At 35.9% G+C, this 6,893-nt stretch overlaps 1 long non-coding RNA gene across 3 annotated transcripts; it reads right to left on the bottom strand.

Moving 5' to 3' along the window:
• Positions 1–3,784: 3,784 nt before the first annotated feature.
• LOC145041651 (uncharacterized) lies at positions 3,785–6,522 on the bottom strand. 3 transcript variants are annotated; one of them, XR_013680338.1, is made up of 6 exons: positions 5,836–6,522; positions 5,653–5,742; positions 5,357–5,427; positions 5,114–5,183; positions 4,165–4,228; positions 3,785–4,075 (listed from the first exon to the last, which is right to left on the bottom strand). It is a non-coding gene; the product is annotated as an uncharacterized LOC145041651 (long non-coding RNA). The 3 variants fall into 3 exon arrangements; XR_013680339.1 differs by having other exon boundaries at positions 3,785–4,228; positions 5,836–6,148; positions 6,445–6,496; XR_013680337.1 differs by having other exon boundaries at positions 3,785–4,228; positions 5,836–6,521.
• Positions 6,523–6,893: the final 371 nt, after the last annotated feature.

Here is a 6,893-nt window from a genome sequence, read left to right as displayed (position 1 = left end):
TTAAGATTTAGTGCGGGTTCTAATCAAGAAAACATTTCATACAATTGGTCTTAGTTGGTCTTTATTTTAACCAAAAAATCATAACTACCAATTTCAAATGTGCTAGAGCAAGAAAACATTTCTACTCCACATTTCATGAGGTGTTATAAACCTACTTAGAACATGTAATGTAACGACCCGAAAATCAAGGGTAAAAATTTTATTTTTATTATAGTCAAAATTCAGATATCTTCTAAATCCAAATATTCCAAAAACATGATTAATTAAAAACATTTATCAGAGTTCGTCCCAAAATCATACATTGCGGAAACACAGGTGTGTGTGCTACAATTAAGCCAGACCCTTCCTTTCTAAATCGATGATACATGAAGCCATAAATAAAACTGTAATCACGAAGCTTAGTGATTTCCCCATAACATACCCCACACAATCCACATAATCACATAAATCATATCAACATACAAGCCATGCATACAACATATACAGAATGCCATGGGATCCCCTACATGGTCTGATATCCAACTGCCACGGGCTCCACCCGGGGTCTTCCATGCAAGTATCACAAAGACAACTAGCATATCAAATATCTCATAAACAACTAGCGTACCACATGTCACATAACCATTTAGTATACACAAGCCAAGTATATAAACATATAAGTATGTTGTGGACTCCCTTTAGGGTCTTACTCCAGGATGTCGTGGGCTCCCCCCATGATCTTAAACCTATATGCCTCGGGCTCCCCCATGGTCTTACTAAGAATTCCATGGGCTCCCCCATATGGTTTGACAACCAAGTTCCATGGGCTCCCCCAATGGTCTTTACCTGCAATGTCATGGGCTCCCCCCATGGTCTGATATCCAACTGCCACAAGCTCCCCCCGGGGTCTTCCATGTAAATGAAACAGAGTAAAAAAGCATACCACATATCACAAAATATAAGTACCATACTACATCACACATATATAAACATATAAGGATGTTGTGGACTCCCGAACTGTCAACATAAAAAAACACCCAATTAATAAATGGGTTCCAGTACATAACCATATGTCCATGCTTGGGGTAAAAAGGCTACTTTACCCCCAACCTAGCTTAATTCAAATCCAAGGCCCAAAAACACACTCTGAAGGCCCAAAAACCAATCAATGAACCAAGGCCCAACATATGGCCCAATTTTCCAAATTGGGCCCAAACCTCTACATGGTCTTACCTTAAGGCCCAACCATTTATTCTAGTCCAAACACTTGGTATTCCAATGGTCCAATATCTCATAATCATCAAGGCCCAAGTATGGCCCATCTATGGCCCAATTTTAAAAATTGGACCCAAACCCTCACATGGGCCTTACCCTAATGCCCATCTAAATATTCTAGTCCATATACTTATTCATGGATGGCCCATCAATAGCCCAATCACAAATGCCCAATAGAAAGTCTGAACTCAAAGGCCCAACCGAATTAGGGTTTTCACATAAAATGATGATTAGGGTTAAGTGTTCTTACTTAACCCATTAACTCCATCACTCTACTAGTTCAAACATAAAATATGGTTGGGATTAATTCATAATTCCAATCTAATGGTCCAAACATGTGGGTCCCGACAATTCCAAACCAACAAATCCATAATTAGGGTTTTCTAAACCTTAATTAAGGTTTCCAACCTAATCGTTTGTCCATTAGTCAAATGATTAGGTTTTTAGGTCAATTAGGGCTTCATTAGGTCAACTAGGTTTAAATAAGTCAAGCACCACCCACTACCACCTCGGGTAGTGGTGGTCAACGGCGACTCACGGCGGCGGCCACCACCTCACGGTATTGGTTATAATTTTAAATTAAATATGTACAAGCATCTAAACTAACAATTGAATCACACAATGCACACTGCCACCCAGCACGGCATATGATGGCGGCAGAAGGTGGCAGTCACCACCTCATGGTGGTGATGGTGGTTAGTTTCCTCGATTAATCCGGCCAAGCAATACATTTTACAACATAATATCCAAATAAACACACACATACACACAAAATAAAACACACACATGCACTCATCCACCCTTGTGGTGGCAGGCGGTGGTTGGAAGTGACAGCCACCACCTCACGGTGGTGGTGATGGCTTCTCTTGATTTTTCGGCCGAGATACACCCACACAACGAACATCATCGGAATATACATACATACTTGTGACAATGGAGATGGAATGCACACTACAACCTCCCTCGGGGTGGTGGATGTTGACCTGAGCAACAGGAATGAGCCATACCAGCGGCGACGGTCATGACTATGGTGTAACACCGAAGCAATGGGGAAGGAAAAGCTGAGACGACAAACGAAAGAAGCATCACACCTTGGGGGCTACAAATACAACCATCATTTCACGGTCGCATATGGTAGGCGGAGTAGTTGGCAACATCATGACAGCCGCTCAGAGCAGCGACGACAGCAACAAAGTACTAACCGGAAGAGATGAATAAGAAAGAGAAGGTGGACAAACCCACCGAAATAGCTACAACGAAGACCGCCGATGTTGCTCTTCAGGTCATCCACTGCCATGACGTCCCATGGCAGCCTTGGCCTTCAACAACAGCATCACAGCAACTAGCAGAGCTCGGCGGCGCAAAGAATAGTGAAAAAGATAACGGAGACGACTGTAGGTCTCCACAAAGGTGGTGGCTGATGATATGTGTGTCTAGGGTTAGGGTTAGGCATTGTAACGAGAGGGAAAAGAAGGCACCAGTTTAATCCTGCGTCCCATACAACTTCTTACGAAATAGACACTTCCAGTCCCTCCCACTCATACTCTTTTCAAAATAAATCCATAAGTTACCATTCATCCCTTTATCCTCAAAAATCTATTCAATATAAGTCCAAATGATACCAAACACCCCTCAACCTTCAAATTTCTTTACAATTTAAATCCCGAAATTACACTTTAATCCCCAAAAATCCAAATCATATCACTTGGCTCCCTGAAACTAGGGGTGGCAAATCGGACCATCATGTCGTGTTTTTATCTGACATGACACGACACGACAACGTTTTATGTAACACGAACACGACACGACACGATCTCGAGTTTTTCTTAACTAACACGAAAACAAATGGATTAAAAAACGACAAACACGACACGACACGACACGAAAAAGATAATATGAAATAATAGTTAATGTATTTAATTAATATTTATTCACACATAACACGAAAAACATGAAAAACACGACAAAAAAATGTTAAATCGTGTCAATTTCGTGTCAAAATTTGAACACGAACATGACACGATACGACGTCGTGTTTTTTACACTTGGCACAAATACGACATGAACACGAATTTGAATTTCTGTTTCGTCTCAATTTCGTTTCATGTCGTGTATTTTTGTCGTGTCGTGTTATCAACTGTCACCTCTACCCGAAACCAACACCCCGCTAAGTATTATTGATTTTGGTTACAATAATGTAAAATAATAATAAAAGTTACATATCGAGGCTTTAGAGTTTATTATTTATTTAATTAATTTTAAAAGAAGTAAACAATCTTATGGGTCATGTTGTTATTTTCGAAGTTTGTAAATAACATTATTATTTTCTTACATGTATTTATGAAATATATATATATATATATATATATATATATATATATATATATATATATATATATATATATATATATATATATATATATATATATATGGTCATTTTAGTTGTTTATTATAAACTATGGAAGATTTCCGCGTTGCGGGGGTTTAGAACCACAGGAGTTGGAATCGGATCAAAACTGCAATGGTAATAGAAAATTTTAAAAACTGATAGATATAATCCATAATCTATATGTAAGATGTAGTAAAATCATTGTTTTGTTTTACTTTTCTTGTTACAAACAAAAAAAACATAATACATAATGGAGTTAATGAAGACATCCAACTATTTATCTGTCTAGTTGTTGAAAAAATGTGACATTACGTGAGCCTTTTTTAAAAAGATAATCCAATAAAATCAAAATATAAGTTCTTTTTAAGAAAAATAGGTGCAAGTAGTTGCATGTTAAGATGTCATACAATTATCCTTTTTTGGATGATTTACCTGTTACAAACAACAAAAAAAAACATATAACTCCATGATCTATACCAAATCAATATTTTAGTTTCATTGAGAAAGTTAGAAATTAACACATTTTTCTCTTTTGTCTTGACCAAGTTCATGAATGTCATCATCTAGATCACATATCTATGCTTTCTGCCATAAAACAAAAACCATTGAACTGTTACTGCTTTCTTGTTTCTTTATTCATAAATTTCTGATTAATCTATTATTTTACAATGATAAGTCCATGCATTGGTGTCTTAATACACTACTGGATTTAAGGAAGTAAACAAAGAATAAAAAAGCCAACTGGTTGGAAAGTCTTCACCAAGGTTGCATCAAATTATGACATTGTTCCTTTTTACGTTATTACTCTTTACCTAAATCCGTTTTTTTTTTACTATTTTTAAGGCCATATCACCTCTTTTTACAGGTGATATCACTTAAAGAATTTTAGAAACAATCAATAGTGTTAGTCACAGAGCCATATAAGACACACATTAAGATGATTTGTAGTGAGGAACTCAGATTTGTGTTTGTGAAATCAATCCTAATATGTTGGATGTTGATAAATACTTAAATAGGCATATAGAAAGAGCATAATTTAGCAATTGAAAAGATGACCATAGTTCATAATGGTTGATAAAGAAACATTTTTCCCTGTTACCTAATTTGGAAAAGATTAAAAAAAGATAATTATATAAATTTAGCCACTGAACTGTTTCTTTTTACAATTTTCATCATAATAGTTAGGTGGATATATAAATTGTTAAAAATTAATAGTTTAATAATCAAAGTTTTTTTTTTTTTCTGTATTTTATATAATATCAAAATAGGCCAATTTGAGAAACCATCATAACAGTTATCCATTCTATATCAGAATTATCGAGTTTAACCATATGGTTACTTTTCAGATTCATCTTTTTTACATAAATTTTACATGTAAGAAAACTTATTTCAGAACCTCTCTTGATGTTAGTCTTTGTCATTGAGATTTAGCATTTTATTTGTTTTGTTGAAGAAGCAATAAAACCGTACCTTTTTGCATCAATAGACTCCAAGAACTTGTATTAAATTACCAATTGAAGCCCTTTCAACAAAAAAAGCCCTGCCAAGAAAGATGGACATGGATGAGAAAATGACATAATCAACCGAAAGAAAAGAAATTATCATGTAATGTCACTGTTTTAAGTTTATTGTTTAATAAGAAACTAAACTGTAAAGCATGTATGTCATAAGAACCGGTATAGAGCTACAACAAAATTATAATGTGCCACTCACCTTTACCTTGTTTCAAACCATATTCCGGTTTAACAAAGTTGCCATTATCAATCAGCATGATCTTCAATCGGCTGCGATAAAAATAAAAAAAATAAAAAAAAAGTAATTTGTAAGTGTTAAATGTGCTCAATAAGAACTTAGAGAGTAACAACAATTTCCAACTATGCCCCTCACCAGTTAAACATTTAAGCTTATTAATTAACACCTCCCCCACACAACACCAGGAAGAAGACATCCACATATTAAGAAACCCAGATTGTGTAAGAAATCTAGAAAACCCACAAGAAAAAGTGTACCTCTCTTTCTATCTTGGTAGGAAAGCCAACTAAATCCAAATCATCATCTTTACCAAATGCAACATTCTATCTCGTGTACCTTGTTAAGTGCTGAAAATTACAATAATTTAGTATAAGAATGTATGAAAGCAAATTAGGGCTCCAAATTATAAGGAAACCAAAAAAAACGAAATTTAAAGTTACCTACAACCACCACCACTTTCTCTAAAACTCATTATTCTCTCTTTTCAACATGACACAAGAAGTGGCGGAAGTGGGAGACACGGCGAAGGACTACCACGACCCACCACCGGTGTCATTCAGAGAACCCAAGGAGCTGAGCAAGTGGTCATTGTACAGAGCTGTGATTGCCGAGTTCGTTGCCACCCTTCTCTTCCTTTATGTTACTATCTTAACAGTTATCGGTTACACGGGTCAGATCGACAAAGGCGTTGATCCCTGCGGCGGCGGCGGTATTCTGGGTATTGCTTCGGCCTTCGTTTCCATGATCTTCGTTCTGAGAAATTAAAAGGGAGGAGATAGAGTGATAATCAGAGTAGAAGAAGAATTCGGTAGGTGTGGAAGGATCGGGACTGTCGATGGTGGCGGAAGAGAGAAGCAACGTCGCTAGAGGGGAGATGAAGCATAATAAACGAAACAGAAAAAAGTGGAACAATTGGGAAGAGAAAGCAAAGAAAGAGCGGTGGAGGATTAAAGGGTAAGTAAGAAAGGAGATGCAGAAGAAACAAACACGTATTGTATCTTGGCGGTGGTGGAACAAAAGAAGCAGGAAAAACGAACGAACAGACTAACCTGGAAAGAAAACCAAAGATCGTCTAGCAAAGAGCAAAAGAAAGGAGAGACGTAGAACGTAAGCAGTGGAAAAAGTGAAAATGGCCAAAAAATGAGCAGAAACAGAAACACGTGGAAAGAGGTATGAGAAATTAAGACATTTGTAATCCACCATTAAGTGCAACATAAAATATGAATTAAATGAAAGAAGACAACAAAGGAAAATAAAATGAAATTTTCAAAAAGAAAATTCAGCCAATAGGAGGATAGAACTGTTCAAGTGTACCTTGTGAATTAGTAATTATATATAATTAATATATCTATAATTTATATCAATAAATTGTTATTTCTTACTAATGTTTAGTAATGTTTATGTAATTTCATCAAAATTTAATGGCATAAGGAAACTTAAAAAAAAGCAATATATTTTCAACCATTCATTTAAAAAATCATTATTTAGTTTTTTTTTT

This window comes from Lactuca saligna, chromosome 4 (genome assembly GCF_052625555.1).
Source record: "Lactuca saligna cultivar CGN05327 chromosome 4, ASM5262555v1, whole genome shotgun sequence".
In the NCBI taxonomy this organism is placed as follows: Eukaryota; Viridiplantae; Streptophyta; class Magnoliopsida; order Asterales; family Asteraceae; genus Lactuca; species Lactuca saligna.
This window is presented reverse-complemented; position numbering and strand designations above follow the sequence as displayed.